This window comes from Nycticebus coucang, chromosome Y, assembly GCF_027406575.1.
Source record: "Nycticebus coucang isolate mNycCou1 chromosome Y, mNycCou1.pri, whole genome shotgun sequence".
Taxonomy (NCBI): domain Eukaryota; kingdom Metazoa; phylum Chordata; class Mammalia; order Primates; family Lorisidae; genus Nycticebus; species Nycticebus coucang.
The window spans coordinates 15,896,096-15,921,967 of NC_069805.1; positions in this window are offsets into that span (position 1 = coordinate 15,896,096).

Here is a 25,872-nt window from a genome sequence, read left to right on the forward strand (position 1 = left end):
TATCTTCTCCCATTCTGAGGGTTGTCTGCTTGCTCTGCTTACTGTGTTCTTAGCTGTGCAGAAGCTTTTTAGTTTGATCAAGTCCCAGTAGTGTATTTTTGAAGCTGCTTCAATTGCCCGGGGGGTTCTCCTCATGAAATACTCACCCAGACCAATTTCTTCAAGGGTTTTCCCTGCATTCTCCTCTAGTATTTTTATAGTTTCCTGTCTTAAGTTTAAATCTTTAATCCAATGAGAGTCTATCTTAGTTAATGGTGAAAGGTGTGGGTCCAATTTCAGTCTTCTGCAGGTTGCCAGCCAGTTCACCCAGCACCATTTGTTAAATAGGGAATCTTTTCCCCACTGAATGTTTTTAATTGGCTTGTCAAAAATCAAATAGCGGTAAGTAGCTGGATTCATCTCTTGGTTCTCTATTCTATTCCAGATATCTACTTCTCTGTTTTTGTGCCAATACCATGCTGTTTTGATCACTATCGATTTGTAGTAAAGTCTGAGGTCTGGTAGTGTGATTCCTCCTGTTTTGTTTTTATTTCTGAGTAATGTCTTGGCTATTCGAGGTTTTTTCTGATTCCATATAAAACGAAGTAATGTTTTTTCAAGATCTTTAAAATATGACAGTGGAGCTTTAATAGGGAGTGCGTTGAAATTATATATTGCTTCGGGTAGTATGGACATTTTGATAATGTTGATTCTTCCTAGCCATGAGCATGGTATGTTTTTCCATTTGTTAACATTTTCAGCTATTTCTTTTCTTAGAGTTTCATAGTTCTCTTTATAGAGATCTTTCACGTCTTTTGTTAGGTAAATTCCCAAATATTTCATCTTCTTTGGCACTACTGTGAATGGGATAGAGTCCTTAACTGCTTTTTCAATTTGACTGTTGTTGGTGTATATAAAGGCTACCGATTTATGAATGTTGATTTTGTAACCTGAGACGCTGCTGTATTCCTTGATCACTTCTAGGAGTTTTGTAGTAGAGTCCCTAGTGTTTTTCAGATACACAATCATATCATCTGCGAAGAGTGAGAGTTTGATCTCTTCTGACCCTATATGGATACCCTTGATCGCCTTTTCTTCCCTAATTGCGGTGGCTAAAACTTCCATTACAATGTTGAAAAGCAATGGAGACAATGGGCAGCCTTGTCTGGCTCCTGATCTGAGTGGAAATGATTCCAATTTAACTCCATTCAATATGATATTGGCTGTGGGTTTGCTGTAGATAGCCTCTATCAGTTTAAGAAAAGTCCCTTCTAGACCAATTTTCTTGAGTGTTCTGATCATGAAGGGATGCTGGATATTATCAAAAGCTTTTTCTGCATCAATTGAGAGAATCATATGGTCTTTGTTTTTTAATTTGTTTATGTGCTGAATTACATTTATAGATTTACGTATATTGAACCAGCCTTGAGATCCTGGGATAAAACCAACTTGGTCATGATGTATAATTTGTTTGATGTGTTGCTGGATTCTGTTTGTTAGGATCTTGTTGAATATTTTTGCATCTATATTCATTAGTGATATTGGTCTATAATTTTCTTTTCTTGTTGGGTCTTTTCCTGGTTTGGGGATCATGGTGATATTTGCTTCATAGAACGTGTTGGGTAGTCTTCCTTCTTTTTCTACATTTTGGAACAGGTTGAGTAATATAGGTACTAGTTCCTCTTTAAAGGTTTGGTAGAATTCTGACGTGAAACCATCTGGTCCCGGGCTTTTCTTTTTAGGGAGGTTTTGTATAGTTGATGCTATTTCTGAACTTGATATGGGTCTGTTCAACATTTCCACTTGATTCTGGTTAAGTCTTGGAAGGTGGCGTGCTTCCAAGTATCGGTCTATTTCCTTCAGATTTTCATATTTCTGAGAATAAAGTTTCTTGTAATATTCATTAAGGATTTTTTGGATTTCTGATGAGTCTGTGGTTATTTCGTCTTTGTTGTTTCTGATTGATGATATTAGAGATTTTACTCTTTTTTTCCTGATTAGGTTGGCCAGAGGTTTATCTATTTTATTGACCTTTTCAAAAAACCAGCTTTTTGATTTATTGATCTGTTGTATTATTCTTTTGTTTTCAATTTCATTTAATTCTGCTCTAATTTTGGTTATTTCTTTTCTTCTACTGGGTTTGGGGTTGGAATGTTCTTCCTTTTCCAGTTGCGTGAGATGTCCCATTAAGTTGTTAACTTCCTCTCTTTCCGTTCTCTTGAGGAAGGCTTGCAGTGCTATAAATTTCCCTCTTAGAACTGCCTTTGCAGTGTCCCAGAGGTTCTGATAGCTTGTGTCTTCATTGTCATTTTGTTCCAAAAAATTGGTGATTTCTTTCTTAATCTCATCTCTGACCCAGCTATCATTCAGCATAAGGTTATTTAACTTCCATGTTTTTGTATGGGTATGCAGATTCCTGTTGTTACTCAATTCAAGTTTTATTCCATGATGGTCCGAGAAGATGCATGGAATAATTTCTATTCCTTTAAATTTACTGAGGTTAGACTTGTGACCTAAAATGTGATCAATTTTGGAGTAAGTTCCGTGGGCTGATGAGAAGTATGTGTATTCAGTTTTGTTGGGATGAAATGTTCTGTAGATGTCTGCTAAATCTAAATATTGGATGGTTAGGTTTAAATCTAAGATTTCTTTGCTCAGCTTCTTTCTGGAGGATCGATCCAACACAGCCAAGGGAGTGTTGAAATCTCCAACGATTATGGAGCTGGAGGAAATCAAGTTACTCATGTCTGTTAGAGTTTCTCTTATAAATTGAGGTGCATTCTGGTTGGGTGCATAGATATTAATAATTGAGATCTCGTCATATTGAGTATTACCCTTAACAAATATGAAGTGACCATTCTTGTCCTTCCTTACTTTTGATGGTTTAAAGCCTACTGTATCTGCAAATAAAATTGCAACACCTGCTTTTTTCTGATTATCATTTGCCTGAAATATGGATGACCATCCTTTCACCCTGAGTCTGTATTTGTCTTTTAAGTTGAGATGTGACTCTTGTATGCAACAAATATCTGGCTTAAGTTTTTGTATCCAGTCAGCTAACCTATGCCTCTTTAGAGGACAGTTTAAGCCATTCACATTGATGGAGAGTAAGGATAAGTCTGGTGGAATTTTGGGTATCGAGTTTTTCAAAGGTCCAGTGGACATTTTTAATCCTTTCGCCAGTGTGGAAGTTGGAGTTTGATCCGAAGTTTCTGAGTGAGTTTACTTTTGTGGTATAGGATTGGGTTGGTCATTGTGGAGGATAGGTCTGAGACATCCTGAAGAGCTGGTTTACTTATGGCAAATTTTTTCAACATATGAATGTCATTGAAGTATTTAATTTCTCCATCATAGATGAAACTCAGTTTAGCTGGATACAAGATCCTGGGTTGAAAGTTTTTTTGCTTTAGGAGATTAAAAGTTGATGACCAGCCTCTTCTTGCTTGAAAAGTTTCAGCAGAGAGATCTGCAGTTATTCTAATATTCTTACCTTTGTACGTTATAGTTTTCTTTCGCCGGGCTGCTTTGAGAATCTTCTCTTTCATGTTAACTTTAGTGAAGCTAATTATGATATGTCTGGGAGATGGCTTATTGGGGTTGAATCGTGCTGGGGTTCTGAAGTTGTCTGCTATCTGAATTTCAGATTCTCTAGGCATGTCTGGAAAATTTTCTTTCATAATTTCATGTAGAAGGGCCTCTGTGCCCTTGGCTGCAACTTCATCAGTCTCCGAAATTCCTATAACCCTTATGTTATTTTTTTTCGAATTATCTGAGAGCTCTCTGAGTGAGTGATCCATTTTTGCTCTCCATTTCTCTTCCTCTTTGAGAGATTGGGAGCGTTCGAAGACTTTATCTTCAATGTCAGAAATCCTTTCTTCTGCTTGCTCCATTCTGTTACTGAGGGATTCTACTGTATTTTTCATATCTTTGAGGGCTGTAAGTTCTTGTTTCAGTGTGTCTAAGTCTTTGGTGGTTTTGTCTTTAAATTCGTTAAATTCTTGAGACAGTTTTTGAATTTCTCCTCGAATTCCTAATTCCATTTTATTAATCTTGTCTGCAAACCAAATTCTGAATTCGACTTCTGACATCTCAGCCAGTTGTTTATGAATGGGATCTTCAATCACATCTGCCGTATCTTTTCTTGGGGGGGTTGATCTATTCTGGTTATTCATGTTACCAGAGTTTTTCCGCTGATTCCGCCCCATGGTTTACTCCCTTTGGTTTTTCCCCTGGGGTTTTATCGAGGGCCCGTACAGTGTTGTGGCCTGAGAAACTGGGGCCCTGTCTGGTGTGGTGGAGCAAAGTGGTTCTGTCTTGTTTTCAGCTGGTTTCTGTTCGATCCTATTGCAACTTCTACTCTGGCTTGAAGTCTCAGCTGTGTGGAAAAATCAGCAATTAAGTCACCCCGCCTGCCCACCTCTGGCCCCAGTTGGAAAAGGAGAATCAAACCTTCCTACAATCGCACACCCAGGGCACCACCTGAAAAGTCCTCAGTCTATTAGCCCAGTTCAAAAGGTCCGAATCAACTGTCTCAATCGGCACTTGTCTCAGGTGGAAGGGTTCAAGAGGTCTCTGGGAACTGGTTCACAGGGGCCTGGTGACTCCTCTGAGACAGCTCACCCCAGTGCAGCGTGGAGTCAGGAGGAGCCACCCCGCAAACAGAGCAGTCTGGGAAGGTCGACGTCTCCTTCCCCACTTTACCCCTCCGTCGGACCCAGTCACTGGTATCTCTGCAGATGGCTAACCCAGTTGCCTGCAGTGAACAGACACTCCAGGGGTTTGCACCTGCCTGAATCGCGAGGAAGTCTGCCAGGCCCCCGCAGACTGCCGCTATCTAGCAGGAGGAGATGGGGCCTGACATCTTTGAGTGTTTGATGCAGGTGATGGGAAGGAGGTGTTCACTCAGGCTTAGCCCCGTCCCTGATGGATGCTGCTAACAGAACAGAACAGAACAGACAACTTTGTGAGGTTCTGTCTCTGTTCCTGTCGTCGCCTACAGGAGACGGGCTGTTTTGAGTTCAAACGTCTTTGCTGCTGGAGAATTGCGTCTGAACACCTCTCTGGGTCGGCCCCGCCCTGGAGGCTTCTGGGTTTGTGAGCCGTGTCACCGGTGGCCTCCTCTGGTTGCCCAGGGTGACAGGGGGTGTGGCCTCAGAATATCCAGAAGTGAGCGTTCTGCCGTTAAAGAAAAAACGGCTGTTGATCTACCTCCAGGGAACTGCTGCTCTGGTGTGGGCACTCAGGCGACCCTTTTCTCCTCTGTCCCGTGCCCCAGAGTCAGCACTGAGTGGCCGCAGTTTGTGCTGGGTCCACACCCCTTAAGAGATCCCCCAAGAATCAGAACTCTTGGGGGATGGGCCCCCAGACCCGGATTGGAAGTTTGGCGGGGGGAAGCTAGAGTTTCATTCAGTTTCACGCAATACTACGGTCCGGGGAGGGCTCCTGCACTGCACCGCAGGGAAGTGCCGCCAAAGCTTGATTTCCCCTCAGCGGAGTGCCCTCTCCTCGCTCACGTGTCCCAGAGTCAGCGCTGACCTGACGCAGCTCAGGCACTGTGCACTCCCCTCGAGAAATCACCCAAGGAGCCGAACTCCTGGGGGATAGGCCCTCAGACCCCGAGTGAGAGTAGGGGTTCTCAGCTCTCAGCGGGGAGGCCAGAGTCTGATTCAGTCTTGGGCCCCGTATGCCCGGGGAGGGTTGGTGCACTGCACCGCAGGGAAGTGCCGCGAGGCGTGACTCCCCCTCAGCCCGGTGCCCTCTCCTCACTCGGTGCGCCTCAGAGTCAATGCTGACCAGTCGCAACTCGGGGACTGTCCACTCCCCTTGAGAAATCACCCAAGGATCTGAAGTCCTGGGGGACAGGCCTCCAGACCTCAGTGGGCGGGAGGGGAGCGCCGGGGATTCAGGGTTGCCGGCAAAGGATTCCCAAAGTTTTATTCAGCCCTATGTCCGGCAGGAGAACGCCACGGCACCCCAGTAGGGGAGGTAGGTCCAGTTTTTAGAAAGTCTCTCCCGTGGAGTGTAGTGGGAGGGGCTTTAATTTCTGCCTGCTTGTTCAATTGTGGGGCTCCAGAGCCGGTCTCATGGGGGAGGGGGACTCCCGTCCGCTTGGTGGTGGATTTTGTACCTTTTGTTTGCGTCCTTGTGATCACAACTTGCCTCAGCGTTGTTGATGTGCGTTCTTCAGCCTTCTCTCTTGGTGAGGCTCAAGTCCACCAGGATACTTACTAAATTCCTGTCCCTTAACTCTCCTTCTGGACGGGAGCCTTTGTTGAAAGCTGACTTCAGTCTGCCATCTTGTCTCCCTTCTCTTGTAATATTTCTTGAGGATTTTTTTAATTATTGAGGAGTCTCTTGTTATTTCATCTTTGTAATTTCTGATTGATGAAATTAGAGTCTTACTCTTTCTTTGATGTTATTCATCGTCTTTTTAATATTTGAGGTTTTAATTTCTGATTTTACTATATCAAGTTTTCTTTTTTTAATTGTTAAATCATAGCTGTGTACATTAGTTCAATCAAGGAGTACAATGTGCTGGTTTCATATACAATCTGAAATATTCTCATCAAACTGTTCAACATAAACTTCATAGCATTTTCTTAGTTATTGTATGTAGACATTTGTATTCTGCATTTAGTAAGTTTTGCTTCTACCCATACTAAGATGCACTGTAGGTGTGGCCCCAACCATCACCCTCCCTCCACTCTTTTAATCCCTGTTTGATTTTTTATGTTATTCTATTTTATTTGTTATTCTAATTTATTAACATTTTCAAGAAACCAATTTTTGATTTTATAATTTATTGTAAATTGCTTTTGTTTTCAATTTCATTTAATTTTGCTCTGATTTTGGTTACTTATTTTCTTCTGGGTTTGGGATTGAAATATTACTTTTCCAGGTGTTTTAGATATCCCATTAGGTTGTTAACTTCCTCCATTTTTGTCCTTGCAAAATGCTATAAATATCCCTCTTAGGACTGCCTTTGTGCTATACCACAGGTCCTGGTAATTTGTGTCTTCATTTTTGTTTTGATCCAAAATTTTGGTAATTTCCTTTTTAATCTCATCTATGACCCAGCTATCATTCAGAAAAGAGTATCTAGTTTTAACTTTTTTATAAGTGACTGCAGATTCATATTCTTATGGAGTTCTACTTGTATTCCAAAGATGCAAGGAATGATTGTTTCTATTTTGTTAAAGATAGAGTCTTAGTTTGTCACCTGCAGTAGAGTACTATGGCATCACAGCTCACACAACCTTCAGCCTTTGGGCTGACCCTCATAACTCCCAAGTAGCTAGAATCACAGGAGTCTGCCACAATGCCAAGGTAATTTTTGTTGTAGTTTGACAAGGACCTGGTTTTTACCCCCTACCCTCAGTTTATGGTCCTGTGCCTACTCACTGAGCCACAGCTACCATCCAAGAATAATTTCTATTCTTTGAAATCTGCTGAGGTTAGACTTGTGACTTAAGATGCAATAAATTTTGTAGTATGTTCCATGGGCTGATGAGAAGAATGTCTATCCAGTTTTGTTAAGATGAATGTTCTATAGATGTTTGCTAAATAAATTGTTCAATGGTAAACGTTAAGTCTAAAATTTCTTTGCCTAATTTCTTTCTTTTTATTTTTTATTTTTTGTTTGGTAGATGCAGAGTCTCATTTTATCTCTATGAGCACAGTCCATTGGCATCACAGAGCTCTCAGCAATCTCCAATTCCTGGGATTATGTGATTCTCTTGCCTCAGTCTCCAAAGTAGTTAGGACTACAGGTGCCTGCCAAAATGTTGGGGTGCTATTTTCTTATTGTAATTTAGCCATCGACAGGTTTTAACCTGCTGCTTTCAGTATATGGGGTCAACGCCCTACCCACTGGGTCACAAGAACCACCCTTTGAATAGTTTCTTATTGGATAATCTATCAAACACTGCCAAAGGAGTGTCAAGATCTCCAATAATAATGTTGCTAGAGGAAATCAACTTTCTCAAATATGTTATAATCTCTCTTTTAAATTGAGGTACATTCATGCTGGGTACATAAATGTTTTTTTTTTTTTTTTTTTTTTTGGTAGAGACAGAGTCTCACTTTATTTTCCTTGGTAGAGTGCCATGACCTCACACAGCTCACAGTAACCTCCAACTCCTGGGCTTAAGCTATTCTCTTGCCTCAGCCTCCCGAGTAGCTGGGACTACAGGCGCCCATTACAACGCCCGGCTATTTTTCGGTTGCAGTTTGGCCGGGGCTGGGTTTGAACCCATCACCCTCAGTATATGGGGCCCGCGCCTTACCGACTGAGCCACAGGCGCCACCCTGCGTACACAAATGTTAATAATAGACAACTCATCATGTTGAGTGTTACCCTTACCAAATATGATAATTAAAATCTCATCATTTGGAGTTTTAGCCTTATCTTTTCTTACTGATGTTTATTTAAAGCCTATTGTATCTGTAAATAAAATTGCAACACCTGAGATTTTCTGATTGCCATTTGCCTAAATTATAGATGACCATCTCTCAATGCTGAGTTTTTATTTATCTATTAGGCAAGATGAGATTCTTGTATTCAGCAGATATATGGTCTGAGTTTTTGAAATCAGTCATACAACCTGTGCCTATGTAGAGGACAATTTATCCCATTCACATTAATAGAGAATGTTGATAAGCCTGAAAATATTTTGGGTATGGTTTGTTTCAAAAGTCCATTGGACACTTTTAATGCTTTCTCCACTGTAGAATTTGGAATTTGATCAAAAGTTTCTGAGTGAATTTACTTTGGTGCTATAGGATTATGCTGGTCATTAAGGAGGATAGGTCTGTGAATAACCTGGAGAGCTGTTTCAGTTATGTCAAATTTCTCCTACATGTGAATGTCATTAAATAATTTAATTTCCCATCATAAATGAAACTAAGTTTAGCTGGATACAGGATCGTGGGCTGAAAATTACTTTGTTTTAAGAGGATAAAGGGTGATGAACTCCATTTTCTAGGTTGAAAAATTTACCAGAGAGATATGAAGTAATTATAATATCCCTCCCCTTCTTGGTTATGTTTTTCTTGGGTGTGGCTGCATACAGAATTTTCTCATTCATATTAACTTCGGCAAAGGTAATAATAATGTTTATTGGATATGGTTTATTTGAGTTGAATCAAGCTGGGGTCCTGAAATTGTCAGCTAGTGGATTTCTAATTCTCCTGCAATGTTTTTGAAGTTCTTCTCAATTATCTCTTCAATTAGAGCATCTGGTAATTTCAAAGTAACCTCCTTGGCTTCAGGAATTCTAATAAGGTGAATATTAGTTTTGTTTGAATTGTCACAGAACTCTCTGAGAGGACGATTCATTTTTGCTCTCCACTTCTCTACTTTGAGTGTTTGGGAGCATTTGAAAGCTTTATCTTCAATGTCAGAAGTCCATTCTTGTGCCTGTTTCATTCTATTATTGAGAGTTTGCTCTTTGTCTTCGATCTTTGAGGGTGGCCAGTTCTTGCCTCAATATGTCAAAATCTTTGTTGATTCTGTCTTTGAATTCATTAAATTGTTGAGACAACTTTTGAAATGCTTCTTAAATTTCTAATTCCAACTTACCTCCATTGTGTTAATTTTATTTGCCATCAAAATTCTGAATTTGATTTCTGACATCACAACCATTGGTTTATGAATGTGATCTTCTGATGTGTTCTCCCAGTGCCACTGCTGCACTGTGCCTCAGGGAACTGCTTCAACCTTTTTAGAATGGGACTTTCACTTCACAGGGAAGTGCTCAGAGTTGTGAATTGCACAGAGTCTATGTTCAGTTTTATGCCTTGTGAGAAAGTACAATAGTGTGTACTCTCTGGGGAAGGAGGTTGGAATTTGGAGTTTTTGTCCATGGGACAAAATAGAAAGAAATCTGAACTCCACTCTCTTCTTTGTAGAAAGTATACTGCAAGCCGTTCTTATGGGGTAAGGGACCACTATATGCTTGGCAATGGCTTTTCTACCTATTGTTTGTTCTTTTGGTGTTACAGTTACCCTCAGCAGGAGAGATGTGTGCTCCTCAACCTTATCTCTCGAATCAATTCCACACAATCATTTTCCTTCCTATACTTCTGTCTTTTAACTCCCTTTTTAGACAGGAGCCACAGTAGAAAGCTGTCTTCAGTTGGCTTTCTTGCCTCCTTCTACCTTTTTAATTTCTCATGATGATTTTCAGGTTCATTACTATTTTAACATAAATGTTCACTTCATTGTTTTTGATTGGTGACATATATTCATTGTGTGAATACAGCATGCTTTTTGTATCTAATCATCTGTAAATCCCATTAGTAGTCCTGAAGATGTGCCCTTCTAATCTAAGATTTTAAAAACATTTTATGAACAAAATATGTTGCCCCTGTCAACACGATTTTCTCTGCCTGATGTGGTTACTATGTGGTTTTTCTTATTGATTCTGTTGTGTGTTATTTTTTCTGACATTTTATTTTATTTTTATTAAGTCATATACACATAGATTATGAACACGTTTATGCTTTAGTGGGATGCAATGAGTTGATTATATTTACCAATTGCATTGCTTATATCCTACTAATTAATATAGCTTTTACCTAATATATTAATAAGAGTGTTAAGACATTTGTGTCCATTACTTGATAAGTTTGACTTGTATCCTTGCAACATGCTTCATAGGTGAAGTCAGATAGTTTATTTACCCATATTGAGAGAAAATAGCAATCCTGATAATACATACAATTTGGGGAAAATGTATAAAATGTTGTGTCTGATACCAGACTTTTTTTGCATCTATATAGTATATCTCTTATAGATTTGATCATGCATTTCCCTCTTGCCCCAGAAATATATAATTTGGGGAAGTGCCTGTGATTTAATGGGTAGATCCCTGGCCAGGGTGAAATGAGCATGGTAGGTTCAAGTCTGTCCCTGGACAACCTGCAACAATTATATAGCTTGGCATTGTGGTGGACAGTTCTAGTCTCCTCTACTTGATAGCTGATGCAAGTGAATCACCTAAGCCCAGGATTTGGCGGTGTCTGTAAGCTCCGCCAAACATGTCTGTTTCACCATGGCACTCTAACAAGGGAAATAAAGTGAGTCTCTGTCTCTAAAAAAAAAAAAAAGAAAGAAAAGAAAAAAGATAAAAAAGAAAAAGGAAAAGAAAAAATACATTGGTACCATCATAGCTCAAGGCAATTTAAATTGCTAACCTCAACTCATACTGTTGACCTTATGCTTGTCAGCAGCAGAGGGTACATGTCCATGCCACCACTGATGAGGAAATAGTTCACCTATTTCTTGTACAAGTGGGGTCTTACTATGTCCCTCCATCTGGTCTGAAATCCTTTACCTTGCAGTGAGTTCTTTCTTTTTATTTATTTTTTAATTGTTGGGGATTAATTGAGGGTACAATAAGCCAGGTTACATTAATTGCAATTGTTAGGCAAAGTCCCTCTTGCAATCATGTCTTGCCCCCACAAAGTGTGACACACACCAAGGCCCTAGCACCCTCCCTTCATCCCTCTTTCTGCTTTTCCACCTCCCCTACGTAACCTTAATTGTCATTAATTGTCCTCATATCAAAATTGAGTGCACAGAATTCATGCTTCTCCATTCTTGTGATGCTTTACTAAGAATAATGTCTTCCACTTCCATCCAGGTTAATACAAAGAATGTAAAGTCTCAATTTTTTTTAATAGCTGAATAGCATTCCATGGTATACATATACCACAGCTTGTTAATCCATATCTGGGTTGGTGGGCATTTAGGCTGTTTCCACATTTTGGCGATTGTAAATTGAGCTGCAATAAACAGTCTAGTACAAGTGTCCTTATGATAAAAGTATTTTTTTTCTTTCTGCATAGATGCCCAGTAATGGGATTGCAGGATCAAACGAGAGGTCAAGCTTGAGTGCTTTGAGGTTTCTCCATACTTCCTTCCAGAAAGGTTGTACTAGTTTGCAGTCCCACCAGCAGTGTAAAAGTGTTCCCTTCTCTCCACATCCACGCCAGCATCAGCAGTTTTGAGATTTTGTGATGTGGGCCATTCTCACTGGGGTTAGATGATATCTCAGGGTTGTTTTAATTTGCATTTATCTAATATGTAGAGATGATGAACATTTTTTCATGTGTTTGTTACTGCCTCAACTTCTGAAATTGATGGGAGTATAGTTGTGAGCTATGGTACTCATCCATGCTTATGTTTTGGTGAAAGTTTTTCTCTATTCTCCTTATGTATAACTGCCCACAGATTAAAAAATAACAAATCTATTTCAATATAATTCAAACACTCCACAATTCAACCATTTCAAATATAGAGTTTAAGACTACACATTCAGGGATCACTTACATTGTTTGTTTGTTACCAGATAAGTTTTCTTTAATGTCTAGAGGAGAGTGATAGAAGAAAGAAGAGAATAAAGGAAAAAAAATGGAGAGAGCAAGTGAAAGACAGAGATGGAATTGGAGGAATGAAGAATAAATTGAAGGAGGGGAAAGAGAGTGAGGGAGAGAGAGAAGAAAGAAAGATGAAATGACTAAACTTCAGGGCTCACACCTACAATCTAGGCTTCTGGCAGGCTGTGACGAGTGGAGTTCTTGAATAAGGGGGCGCTGAGAAAGACTCACCCTGTCTCTACTGACAATGAAAAATCATCTAGGCATTGTGACAGGTATCTGTATTCTTAGCCACATTGGAGTCTCAGGGAGGAGGATTGCTACAATCCTTCAGTTTGATGTTGTATGATCTAGGCTGAGTTCATGAAAGACTAGCCTGAGCCACATAAAGAAATCGTATCTAAAAAATACCCATACACACACCTTCTGCTTTTCTTTTCTCCTTTTTTTTTTTTTTTTTTTGCTTGGTTTACTGTTTCTCAGTACTCCATTTTGTAATGCCAGAGATTTTAGATAACCCTTTTGGCTAAGTGCATGGTCAATCCCTTTACTGATCTCCTATAGTACCGTGCACTTACCTCCATCCTGGAGCTTTCCACTGGTTCTGCAGACTCTGAGTACCTAGACAACAAAGCCTTTATCCTTTAATTTCTTTCTGTCCTCAGCATCTGTATAACTGCCTAACCATTAATGACTCTGAACTTTTTCTTTTTTCTGAGACTGAATTTCACCCCCTTCCCCAGAGTGGAGCTCTTTGGTATCATCATACCTCACAGAAACCTCAAACTCTTGAGATCAAACAATTCTCATGCCTCAGCCTTCAAAGTAGCCAGAACTACAGGTGCCTACCATCATGCAAGTTAAGCTTCTTTTTGGTTTTAGTACAGTCGGGGTAGTCGGGGTTCCTATCTTGTCCTCTTGGGACCTGGACCCTCACTCTTGCTCCAACTGGTCTTAACCTCATGAGGTCAAGAAAACCACCTGCCTTGGCCTCTAAGAGTTTTACGATTATGGGCTTGATCAGCCTTGTTTATCCCCCAAAAAATGTTGATGAATAAATGACAAACAGGATAGTGTAAAGGCAAATCCTACACACTTAATTTTTGCCACATCAAGTCCTTCTGATAGAGTTAAGAAGCTAAGAATTAACATCTAAAAATAGGTAATGTCGTAGAAAGATGGATCACATTAAAACAGAGCCTAGATGGTGGAGTCAAATAGACCTGAATTCAAATCCCAACTTCACTATCTATTAGCCATGTTGAATTGAAAGCTGACACCCTGAGCATCTGTAAATCATTACGAATACCAAGGTCAAGAAACACTTCCCCTATTTCTCTCAGGAGTTTTGTGTTTTAAGAACTTACATTGAGGGCGGCGCCTGTGGCTCAGTTGGTAAGGCGCTGGCCCCATATACCGAGGGTGGCGGGATCAAACCCGGCCCCAGCTGAATTGCAACCAAAAAAATAGCCGGGCATTGTGGCGGGCGCCTATAGTCCCAGCTACTCAGGAGACTGAGGCAAGAGAATCGCTTAAGCCCAGGAGTTGGAGGTTGTTGTGAGCTGTGTGATGCCCCGGCACTCTACCCAGGGCCATAAAGTGAGACTCTGTCTCTAAAAAAAAAAAAAGAACTTACATTGAAATCTTAAGTTATTTGTTCTCTCCATTGTCTATTCTTGGTGCTTCTGTCAAAGGTCAGTAAATCTTATATAAGAAGTCATATTTCTGGACTCTGTATTACAATTCTCTATGTGTTTTATTTTTATTACAGTACCATGCTTTAGTGATTACTATATCTTTGTAATATATTTGAAAGTTAAAAACTATAAAGCCTCCAGCTTTGTTCTTTGAAAAACTGCTTTGGCTATTTGGAAACTTTGGCAATACCATGCATATTTTATAGTGTTGAACTCTTTCTGTAAAAATACCATGAAAATTTTGATAAGTATTATATTAGATCAAGAGAGCACTATGAATAGGATAGACATTTTAAAAATATTAACTTTTCTAATTCATAAACATGGAGTATGTTCTCACTTATTTGAGTCTTCTTCTGTTTTATTCATCAACATTTTATTATTTCCATTGTAAAGATCTTTCACTTCTTTGCTTAATTTAAATCTGAATATTTTGTTTTGACACTATCATATGTAATTCAGATTGTTTTATTCTCTGAAATAGTTATATTGTCAATATTAATTTTTACATTTTGATTTTATATATTGACTTTAAAATTTTATTTATTAATGTGAAAAAATGTTATTGGTGATGTCTAATTTTTATTTGCTTGTAATTCTTTGAGGATACAAAAAGTTATATTTTATTTATTGCAATTGTTAGAAAAAGTCACCCTTATAATAGTGTCCTACCCCTAAGAGATGTGCTATAAACTGTGACCTCCATCCCACACCCATCCCACTTCTTCATTCCCTTACTCTCTCCACTTCTATTAGCTCATCTACTACATTTATGATAAAATTGTGTACATTGGATTCTTATTTTTCCATTCTTTTAATGCTTCACTAATATGAATGTGTTCCACTTTCATCCAGGTTAATGCAAAAGATGTAGTCTTCCTCTTTTTTAGTGACTGAATGGTATTCCATGATATGCATATACCAAAGCTTGTTAATTTATTCCTGGGTTTATGGGCATTTAGAGTCTTTCCATATTTTGGACATTGAAAATTGAGCTGTGATAAGCAGTCAAGTACAAATGTTCTTACAACAAAATAATGTACTTTTCTCCTTGGACTATCCCTAGAAATGGGATTTCAGGATCAAATGCCAGGTCTAGTTTTAGTTCTTTGGTGATTCTTTCCCCCCCCCAAGCATTTTATTTTATTTATTTATTTTTTTTATTAAATCATAACTGTATACATTGATATGATCATGGAGCATCATACACTCGCTTCATAGACCATTTGACACATTTTTATCACAGTGGTTAAACATTGTATTAGTTTGCAGTCCCACCAACAATGTAAAAGTGTTCCCTTCTCTCTATGTCCATAATTTTAGTGATTCTGTGATGTTGGCCATTCTCACTGGGGGTAGTTTTGATTTGCATTTCTCTGACAATTAGGGATGATCAGCGTTTTTTCCTGTTTCTTAGACATTTGTCTGTCTTCCTTAGAGAAAGTTCAATTCATGTCTCTTGCCTAGTGGTATATGGGATTTCTGGTCTCTTTTTTTATTATTATTAAATCATAGCTGTGTACATTACTATGATCATGGGGCACCATACACTTGGTTCATAGACCATTTGACTCATTTTTATCATGGTCTCTTTTTTTGATTAAGTTCACAATAGGTCATAGTTATGAATCTCTTGTCTAATTTATAATATGGAAATATCTTTTCCCATTGTTAAGGCTGTCTCCTTGCTGTGGTTCTTGTTTCCTTAGCAGTACAGAAGCTTTTGAGTTAAATCCATTCCCATTTGTTTAACTTTGTTGTTGAAATTGCCATGGAACATTTCTTCATATAATCTTTCCCAAGGCCAACATCTTCAAGTGTTTTGTCCACACTTTCTTGTATGAGTTTTATTGTTTCATGCCTTAGAATAAGATGTATATCCACAATTAATCAAATTTTGTAAATGGTGAGAAGTCTGGATCTAGTTTCATGTTTTAGATGTGCTTATCCACTTCTATGAGTACCATTTATTGAATAGGGAGAAATTATTTTCTCCAGGGTAGGTTTTTGTTTGGTTAATCAAGGGTCAGATGGCTGTAGTTATTAGTTTTAACTCCTGGTAGTCAATTAAGATCCAAAAATCAATGTCCCTTATTATTATTATTTTTTTTTTTTGCCAATGACATGCTGTTTAATATGTGCAGTATAGCCAAAAGAATGGTACAGTGCTACCCTGGCTTGGTTTTAATACTATGAATTGTCTTGCCTATACATGGTTTCTTTGGCTTCCATAAAAAATAGAGCATTATTTTCCCCCAAATCTTTAAACTATCATGATGGCATTATAGTGGGGATTGCATTTAATCTGTAGATTGCTTTCCATAGTACAGACATTTTGACAATATTAAATTTTCCCATCCATGAGCATGGTATGTTCTTTCATTTGTGAAATTCCTCTGCTATTTCATTTCTTAAGGATTTATAACTTTCTTTATAGCCAATACTGTAAAACAACTTTATTCTTTCAAGTCTTGAAAACATGTTGTTTGTATTTTAATAGGGATGTCATTGATTGGTAAATATCTCTGGGAAGTATAGATTTTTTAAGAATGTTGATTCTTCCAAACCATTATCTTGTTATGCTCTTCATTCTTTCAATTCATATATTTATAAAATGTCTACTATTACTGCTCTGGGATCAGAGAAAACATCAGCAAATGAAAAAAAAAGAAAAACGAATATGCATTTTTCCTATTAGCCCATGGAACATTCTCAAAATTGATCACATAGTAGATCACATTTAAACTCAGAAAATTTGGACATAAAGAAATTATTTTTGTATTTTCTCAGATCACCATGCAAGAAAGTCTGAACTTATCAATAACGGGTATCTGAATACTCATACAAAGACATGGAAACAAAATAACCTTATGATAGCTGGGTCATAGATGAGATTATGAAGGAAATTGCCACATTTTCAGAATTAAATGACAATGAAGACACAAATTATTAGAGCATATGGGATACTTAAAAGGCAGTCCTATGAGGGAAATTTATAGCATTGCAAGCCTCCCTCAAGGTAACGCAAAGAAAGAAGTCAACAACTTAATGGGACATCTCAAGCAACTGGAAAAGGAAGAATATTTCAACACCAAACCCAGCAGAAAAAAAGAAATAACCAACATATAAGGAGGATTCAATAAAATTTAAAACAAAAGAATTATTCAAAAGATCAATAAATCAAAAGGTTGGTTCTTTCAAAAGGTTAATAAAATTGAAAAAGCTTTGGCTGACCTAACCAGAAGAAGAAGAGTAAAATCTGTGATATCATCATTCAGAAATGATCAAGGCAAAATGACAATAGATTAATGGGATTACACCTGTGGTGCATCTTACAAGGGTATATGTGAATCTTAGTAAATGTGGAATGTAAAATAACTAAGAAAATGCCAGGAAAGCTATGTTAACTAGTGTCAAACGGTCTATGAACCAAGTGTATGGTGCCCCATGATCATACTAATGTAAACAACTATGATTTAATAAAAAAATAAATTAGAAAACAAACAAACAACAACAAAAAAAATGACAATAGACCCCTCAGAAATACAAAAAAGATTTAGTGAATACTGTAAAAAAAAAAAAAATTACTCTTTGAAGTATTGAATATAGGGCAGCACCTGTGGCTCAGTGAGTAGGGCGCCGGCCCCATATGCCAAGGGTGGCGGGTTCGGACCCAGCCCCCGCCAAACTGCAACAGAAAAATAGCCGGACGTTGTGGCGCACGCCTGTAGTCCCAGCTGCTCGGGAGGCTGAAGCAAGAGAATCGCGTAAGCCCAAGAGTTAGAGGTTGCTGTGAGCCGTGTGATGCCACGGCACTCTACCCGAGGGCGGTACAGTGAGACTCTGTCTCTACAAAAAAAAAAAAAGTATTGAATATAGGATATTAGTATGTTAATAGGGATGACCTTGAATCGGTTGATTGTTCTGGGAAGTATAGACAATTTAACAATGTTGATTCATCCCAGCCATGAGCATGGTATGTTCTTTCATTTGTTAAAGTCCTCTGCTTTTTCCTCTCTTCGGGTTTCATAATTTTCTTTATAGATGTCCTTTATCTCTTTTGTGAAGTATATTGCTAGTTATGTCATGTTCCTTGGGGCTATGGTGAAGTAAGTTGTGTGCTCAATTAGCCTCTCATTTGGGTGTTACTGGTCTATACAAAAAACTGACTTGGGGACACTGATTTTTTTATATTTTGAGACATGACTGAACTTTTGATGACTTCCAAGAGTATTGTAGTTGAGCCTTTGTGGTTCTTTACATGTAAGGTCACATCATGAGCAAAGAGGGAGAGTTTGACCTCCTCTGCTCCCATTCAGATGCCCTTTTTTTCTTCTCTTGCTTAATAGTATTGGCTATAACTTCCAGCAAAATGTTCAATAGTAATGATGACAGAGGAAGACCTTGTAAGGTTCCAGTCCTGAGTGGAAAGTTTTTCAGTTTAACTCCATTCAGTAAAATATTAGATGTGTGTTTGTCATAGATAGGTTCAATCAGTTTAGGAAATGTACCATTTATGCCTAAACTCTTCAGTGTTCTAATTAGAAAGGAATGCTAGAGTTAATAAAATGCCTTTTTCTGCAACTATTGAGAGAATCTTATAAACTTTTTTTTTTTTGCTTCTGTTAATATGGTGAATAATGTTTATGGATTTATGTATATTAAAGCAGTCTTGCATCCCTGGGATGAACCCTACTTGATTATGATGAATGACTTTTTTGATGATAAGCTGTAATCTATTGGCTAGGATTATTTTTTTTTTGAGATGTTTTGCATCTATATTTGTTAGTGAAATTGGTCTAAAGTTCTCCTTTTTAGTTGAGTCTTTACCTGGTTTGGTATCAGGATAATGTTTGCTTCATATAACGTGTTGAGGAAGATTCCTTCCATTTTAATTTCTTGGAATAATTTCTTTTTGTTTGAAGGTTAGATAGAATTGTGGTGTAAAACCATGTGGACCAGGGTCCAATTTTTTTTTAATTGTTTCTTTTATCTCAGTTTTTGAAATTGGTCTGTTCAGGAGATCTATTTCAGATTCAGCAAAACATCAAAGAAATTATACACCATGACCAAGTTAGTTTGATCCCAGGGTCTCAAGGTTGGTTCAACATATATAAATCTATAAATGTGATACACCGTATAAACAAAAGAAATACCATATGATTCTCTCATTTGATGCTGAAAATACTTTCATAATATCCAGAATACTTTCCTGATCAGAACACTTTAGAAAATAGTTATAGAATGAACTTTTCTCAATCTAATAGAGACCATCTACAGCAAACTCACACACTGCAAACATCATATTGAATTGAAAATGTTTCCTCTTAAATCAGATACCTGGAAAGGTTGCTCATTGTCACTGCTGCTATGAAACATAGTAATGGAAGTCTTAGACATCCCAATCAGGGATAAGAAGGAGATCAAGTTTACTCAAAAACTATCAGAGGAGATGAAACTTTTACTCTTCACAGATGATATGATTTCATACCTAGGAATCCCCAGGGACTCAACTACAAAACTCTCAGAAGTGACCACAGAATAGACAAGCATCTTAGGATACAGAATCAATAGTCATAAATCAGTAACTTTTATATATACCAATAATGATCAAGCTTAAAAATCAGTCAAGGACTCTATTTCATTTACAGTAGTTTTAAATAATATGAAATATTAGGAAATCTGCCTAACTACAGATGGAAAGGATCTGTACAAAAAGAACTATGAAACATTGAGAAAGAAATAGCCAAAAGATGGTAACAAATTAAAAACACACCATGTTCATAGCTGGGAAGAAGCAACATTTTTAAAATGTCCATGCTACTCAAAGTATGACGCCTGTGGCTGAGTAGGGCACCAAACCCATGTGCCGAGGGTGGCTGGTTCAAACCCAGCCCCTGCTGAACTGCAAGCAAAAAATAGCCAGGCGTTGTGGTGGGCACCTATATTCCCAGCTTCTCGGGAGGCTGAGACAGGAGAATCGTGGAAGCCCAAGATCTGGAGGTTGCTGTGAGTGCTGTGACATCATGGCACTCTACTGAGAGCGGTAAAGTGAGACTCTGTCTCTACAAAAAAAAAAGTAATATACAAATTTAATGCAATTCCTATGAAAATACCACTGTCATACCTTAAAGAACTTGAAAAAATCATTCTTCTTTTATAAGGAATCATGAATAACCTAATTAGTCAAGACATTAATCAGAAATAAAAAAAAATAATAAGGCAGAATCATGCTACCATAGCCTTCCAAATATACTAAAAATCTATAGTGATCCAAAAAGCATGGTACCAGGATAAAAACAGAGAGGTAGATATATAAACAGAATAAGGAACCAAAAGATGAATCCCGCTAATTGTCTTCATTTGATCTTTGATAAGGCTATCAAAAAATACTCAGTTGGGGAAAGACCAACTGTTTAACAAAAGTTGCTGGGTGACTTGACTGGTGTTTCACACACACTTTTCACTATTAACAAAAAAATGACTCTCACTGGATAAAAGATTGAAACTTAAGAGATAAAACTATAAAGATTCTTGTAGAGAGTGCATGGGAAACAATTCAAAATATTGGCCTGGGAGAATATTTTATTTGGAGGACACCCAACCACCCACCCACCTCTGGCAATTGAGTCAACACTAAAAATATATTACTGAGATATGATGAAACTAAAAAGCTTCTGCACAGCCAATAACACAGTAAGTAAAGTAAGTGGTCAGCCTCAGAATGGGAGAAAATATTTGCAGATTTGTCTTATGTCACAGACAAAAGTTTGATAACTAGAATCCACAGAGAACTCAAACACATTAGGAAGAAAAGAACAAGTGATCACATCTCATTGAGGGCAAGAGATATGAAGAAAAACTTCTCAGAAAAAGACAGGTGCAAGGCCTACAGACACACACAAAAATGCTTATCATTCTTAATTATTAGAGAAATGAAAATCAAAACCACTTTGAGATATCATCTAACTTGATTAAGAGTAGCCCACTTACAATAATCCCAAAACTATAGACGCTTGCATGGAAGTGGAGAAAAGGAAATATTCTGCAAATATTTGTTTGGAACAAACTAATATGTTCCATTCAGAAATAAGTTTGAACATGACTTCGGGATCTAAAAATAGGCCTGCCATTTGATTCCGACATTTGTCTACTAGGTAAATATCCACAAGATCAAACTTCACTTTATAACAAAGACATTTGCACCAGAAAGTTTATTGCAGCTCAATTCATTATTGCCAAGTCATGGAAGAAGCCCAAGTGCCCATTGACCACAGATGGATTCCTAAATTGAGGTAGATGTACACCATGGTATTTTATGGAGTCTTAAAAAATATGGAGACTTTACCTCTTTTATGTTTACGTGCATGGAATGGGAACATATGCTTCTTTGTAAAGTATTTCCATAATGAAAGAAAATGTATCCTATGTACGCAGCAATAGTATGAAACGATATAAGCACTCATTCTTCCATATGACAGCTATAACCCAACTACAGCCCAACACGAAGGGGAAAGAGGAGGGGAAGGGGAGTAAGGGGCATCTATGGGTGGAGGTAAGGTAATTGGTAGGACCACACCTATGGTCCATTTTACAAGGGTATATGTCAAATCTATTTAGTGTAGGGTAAAAATGTCTTAACACAATAATTAAGAAAGTGCAGTGAAAGTTTGTTGAACTCCAAATTTTATATAAAACCAGCACATTGCACCCTGAAATGCATTAATGTAAACAGATAAGATTTAATTTAAAAAATAAGAATTACAGAAAAGAAAGTAAAATTTATTTAGTCAAGAACTAGAATAAAAGTTAGCAAACACGCACACACACAAACAAACAAGAAAACATAGAAACATTATGCAATGACTCCCAAAGAAGAAAAGCAATGGTCCATTACCACTCAAGATGGCTTGTCAGTTCAAGAGAAAATAACCCATACACACATTGACTCACACAGATGCTCACACACAGGTTCACTTACCTCTCTGTCTCTCTCTCTCTCACACACATACACAAGTACACATGATCACATGCACATATACAGGCAAACAAGAAACCTAGTACTTTTTAGCATTCATTCAATGTAGTACAAGCACGCAACTCAGAATTATTTCACAAAGTTTCCTTCTTTAATAACAAAGATGCCCGGCATGGGTGTACAAATATATATTTTTCAGTGGTTTACTGTTAACATATTTTTTAAAATATGAGTGTTACTACATGAAAATGCTTCTTGTATTTTACAGCCTTTTATTTACTTTTACGTATCTACCTTCCATCAACCAAAAGACTTTCAGGCTGGCAGACAGAGGGGTGCCTTACTTTCTGTGAAATTAAAGTTCTAAACAGTGGCCAGAAAATTTACGATTGCCCATTTCAATACCGGACAATGGTTACAGTGACGCTTATGTCGCCATTTTCTGCAAAAAGCTGTACAGTTTTGGTGTCAAAAACAAGGCAGTCACTGTTCATCATGACTGTCTCAATTATCTCCCAAATAGACCGAGGAGTTGCTTCACAAGTCAGTCGCCTTTGATCACCATTGAGCTGAAGTTGGTAAGTAAAATGTTCGTTTGCTGGCCGGTTCATAGCAGCCATAGCATTGTGCAGAACCCCTCTTCATCACATTGGTTGTCCTGTTTCCACAAGACCACCATGAAGTGAAAGCCAAAAGAGGACTGCATCATGACCCAGTCAAAAGTACCACAAACATTATTAATGTTCACAGCAAGGAAAATTGCAGTCTCTCCCTGAAATGCGGTAATGATGTCATGCTGATTTATCAGATGGAGCATTACAGCATCCAAAGAGCCTTCCAATTGACAGAGAACACAAAAGCACGGAGAGGAATAGGCCTAAAGTTGCAGAACTCATGGTGGTCTGCTTTTGCCGCAGGCGGCAGAGTTGGTCCACACCCAGACAAGGCATAGCTACATGGAAAGATAAATGAATTGGCCACTTTCCCCATAGCCATGTTGCGAATGGGTCCCAATGGGGCCCAGCAAGTTAACCCAGAAGGCAGCTTCTGGCGACAGCTGATACAAACCACATGACCAGGATGACACTGAAAAATGGTACCACGTACTCAAAACACACACACAAACAAGAAAACATAGAAGCATTATGCAATGACTCCCAAAGAAGAAAAGCAGTGGTCCATTACTCAAAAAGACTCTTCAATTCTCTGATGGATGCAGTCCTGTCAGGCAGGGCCAGCTCCCTCTGGGGTGATGAACTCTGAGCCCTCTGACCACAAGGCTGTCAGGCTGACAGCTCATTTTTTTGGGCCAAGAAGGCTCCTGGAACCCAGTCCTGACTCAAAGGTGCTGATCCATCAACTCCTGCAAATGCCTTGGCTTCCAGGCCGAACAGACACTCTGGATGGCCGCTGCTTTTGGAGAGGGTTCCCCTCAATGGCCAGGCTTTCCTCTAACCACCTTACTGTTGCGGGCCTGGCCATTTTTCACATCCTGGGGTCTGCCGTCTGCTCGCACCCTCTAAGTACCACATGCCAAGGACCAAGGCCCAGAGGAGTTGCCGCCCACGTGCCCGACTTCTGACTGATGTTTTATACAAGAAATCTTTATCTAAATTAAGCGTGTGTTGTACCTGATTCTCTTCCTGGCCTTTTTGCCTCTCTTATGGCCAAAGTGTGTAAATTGTGTTTCCCTAGAAAATTATTCATTGCATCTGCGTTCAAATGTATTTGAGTAGAATGCTACAAACTTGGCACTTAGGAGACTTAAAATTTCTTAGTATTGAAGACTGTGTCAGCTTTGTCACTTTCAATTTTGAGCAGTTGTCTTTCATGTTTCTGATATCCACTCAATTAAACCTGCCATTTCTCTTAAATAAATAAATAAAGGTATATTATATACTTTGACATAAATTGTTTCTATTTTTTGAATTAGATCTTCAAAATACCATGGAGAATATTTAACATGACATGAGATAAAATAACACCATGAGATTTACATGAAAATTACTTCGGAGGACTCTGGGGGCCACTTCCAGGAGTAAATGCACTTCAAAAGCTTTGACACTTGAGAATAAGACAACCAGACAGAAAAAGCACATAAGCAGCAAATTATGGCATTAGACAATGAGAATTGCATATGTTGATTTGCAATCAAGATGATTTTCCCACCTGAATTCCAGCAATCTCTAAGTTTAAAGAGCTAAATTTATTTATATAGTGACATTTTATAATACCTATATTCAGCAATGATTTGTAATTTCAATCAAAATCCAAATAGATTTTTTAAAATTATAAAAAGTAAAAATGAAATTATATGTCAGAAAAAAGGCACAAGTTTTGCCAAGTAATTTTCGAGGAATACTTTAAGAAACTTGAGTTATCAGATATGAGTACTATGTCATCATAGCCACTGTAATCCATAGGTTATTGTATTGAAAAAATAATAAGGAATGAGTGGACTAGACAAGTAAAGGAACATACTTTATATACAGACATCAATGAAAAATATTACTGTGGGTTGAGTCAAAGAGGCCAGGGAAAGATAGACTAAAATGTCTTCTGAAAATACATTTGGAAAGAATTAATAAAAATTTATGCCTAGATATATGTGAATGATTTGAAAATATTCGTATTCTGAGCTTTAGATAAGTAAAATGATGTAGGTAATTAAATAAACGTAGTAAGAGAAATATAGTATAATATTTTGTAAATCCATTATAACCTTTTCCTAGCAAGATAAATAGTCCAAAATTGATAAAATAAAAAACTTAGTCACATAAGCCATATAAATATTAAAATCCTCTATACATCAGAAGATTCCATAAATAAACTCCAATAACAAAAAAAGGAGAAAAATTTTAAACCATTAATAGATAAAATTTTCACATCTCTAATACACAAAAAATTCTTCAAATCGATTCTTAGCAATTTATCATACAATGTATGATTAATACATATTAAAATGGGCAAAAAATGTGAATATAGTATTCACAAAATCAAAAATTATCAGCATGTGAAAATGTGTGCAACATCAGTAGTTGCTAAGTAAATGAAAATTGAAATAGCAAAAGGGTTTCTTTTTAGTTATGTGAAAAATTTATAAGATTTATAAAGTCTCATGATACCTACTTCTAGAGAGAGTGCAGAACAACAACAATATATCACAGATGTTCATGGGGAGTATAAATGTACTCTATCCACTCAGGAAAATAATTTGGCAGTTCCTGTGAACATTTTAAGGGTGCATACCATTTGATGCACCTCTTTCACTTGCAGGAATTTATCCAATCACTATCAGTGAATATATGGGCAAGGATGCTCATTATTGTATCCCTTGGTGTTCTGGACATTGCAAAGCTCTTCATTGTAAAAACCAATTGCAATCAGTTGCCTTTCTGAGTTAAGAAATTTTACTTTTAAAGTTTTACCCAAAAAAACATTCATCCAAATAATGCTACCAGATATGAACCAAGAAAGCATTAATTTGATCAAGGCAGTTAATTATTCCCTAAAATTTATTAAGGTTCATTTAAATTCACAAAAACAATTTCTTAGAATTTCAGTAGTAGATGTGGGCATTAGGAGTAGACAAAAACAAATTATTCATAGCCACAGGACCTTATGGCAGGCTCCTCTAGTCCCAGCTTCTCAGGAGGCTGAGGCAAGAGAATCACCTGAGCTGTGACACCATGGCAATCTACCCAAGGTGACAAAGTGAGACTATGTCTCTAAGAAAAAAAAAAATACAATTGTTTGACTATATTATGATTAGATATTTTATACAAATTCATTCCTTCATTTTTCTTCCTATCTGTAAATATTGAGATGAGGACCCAA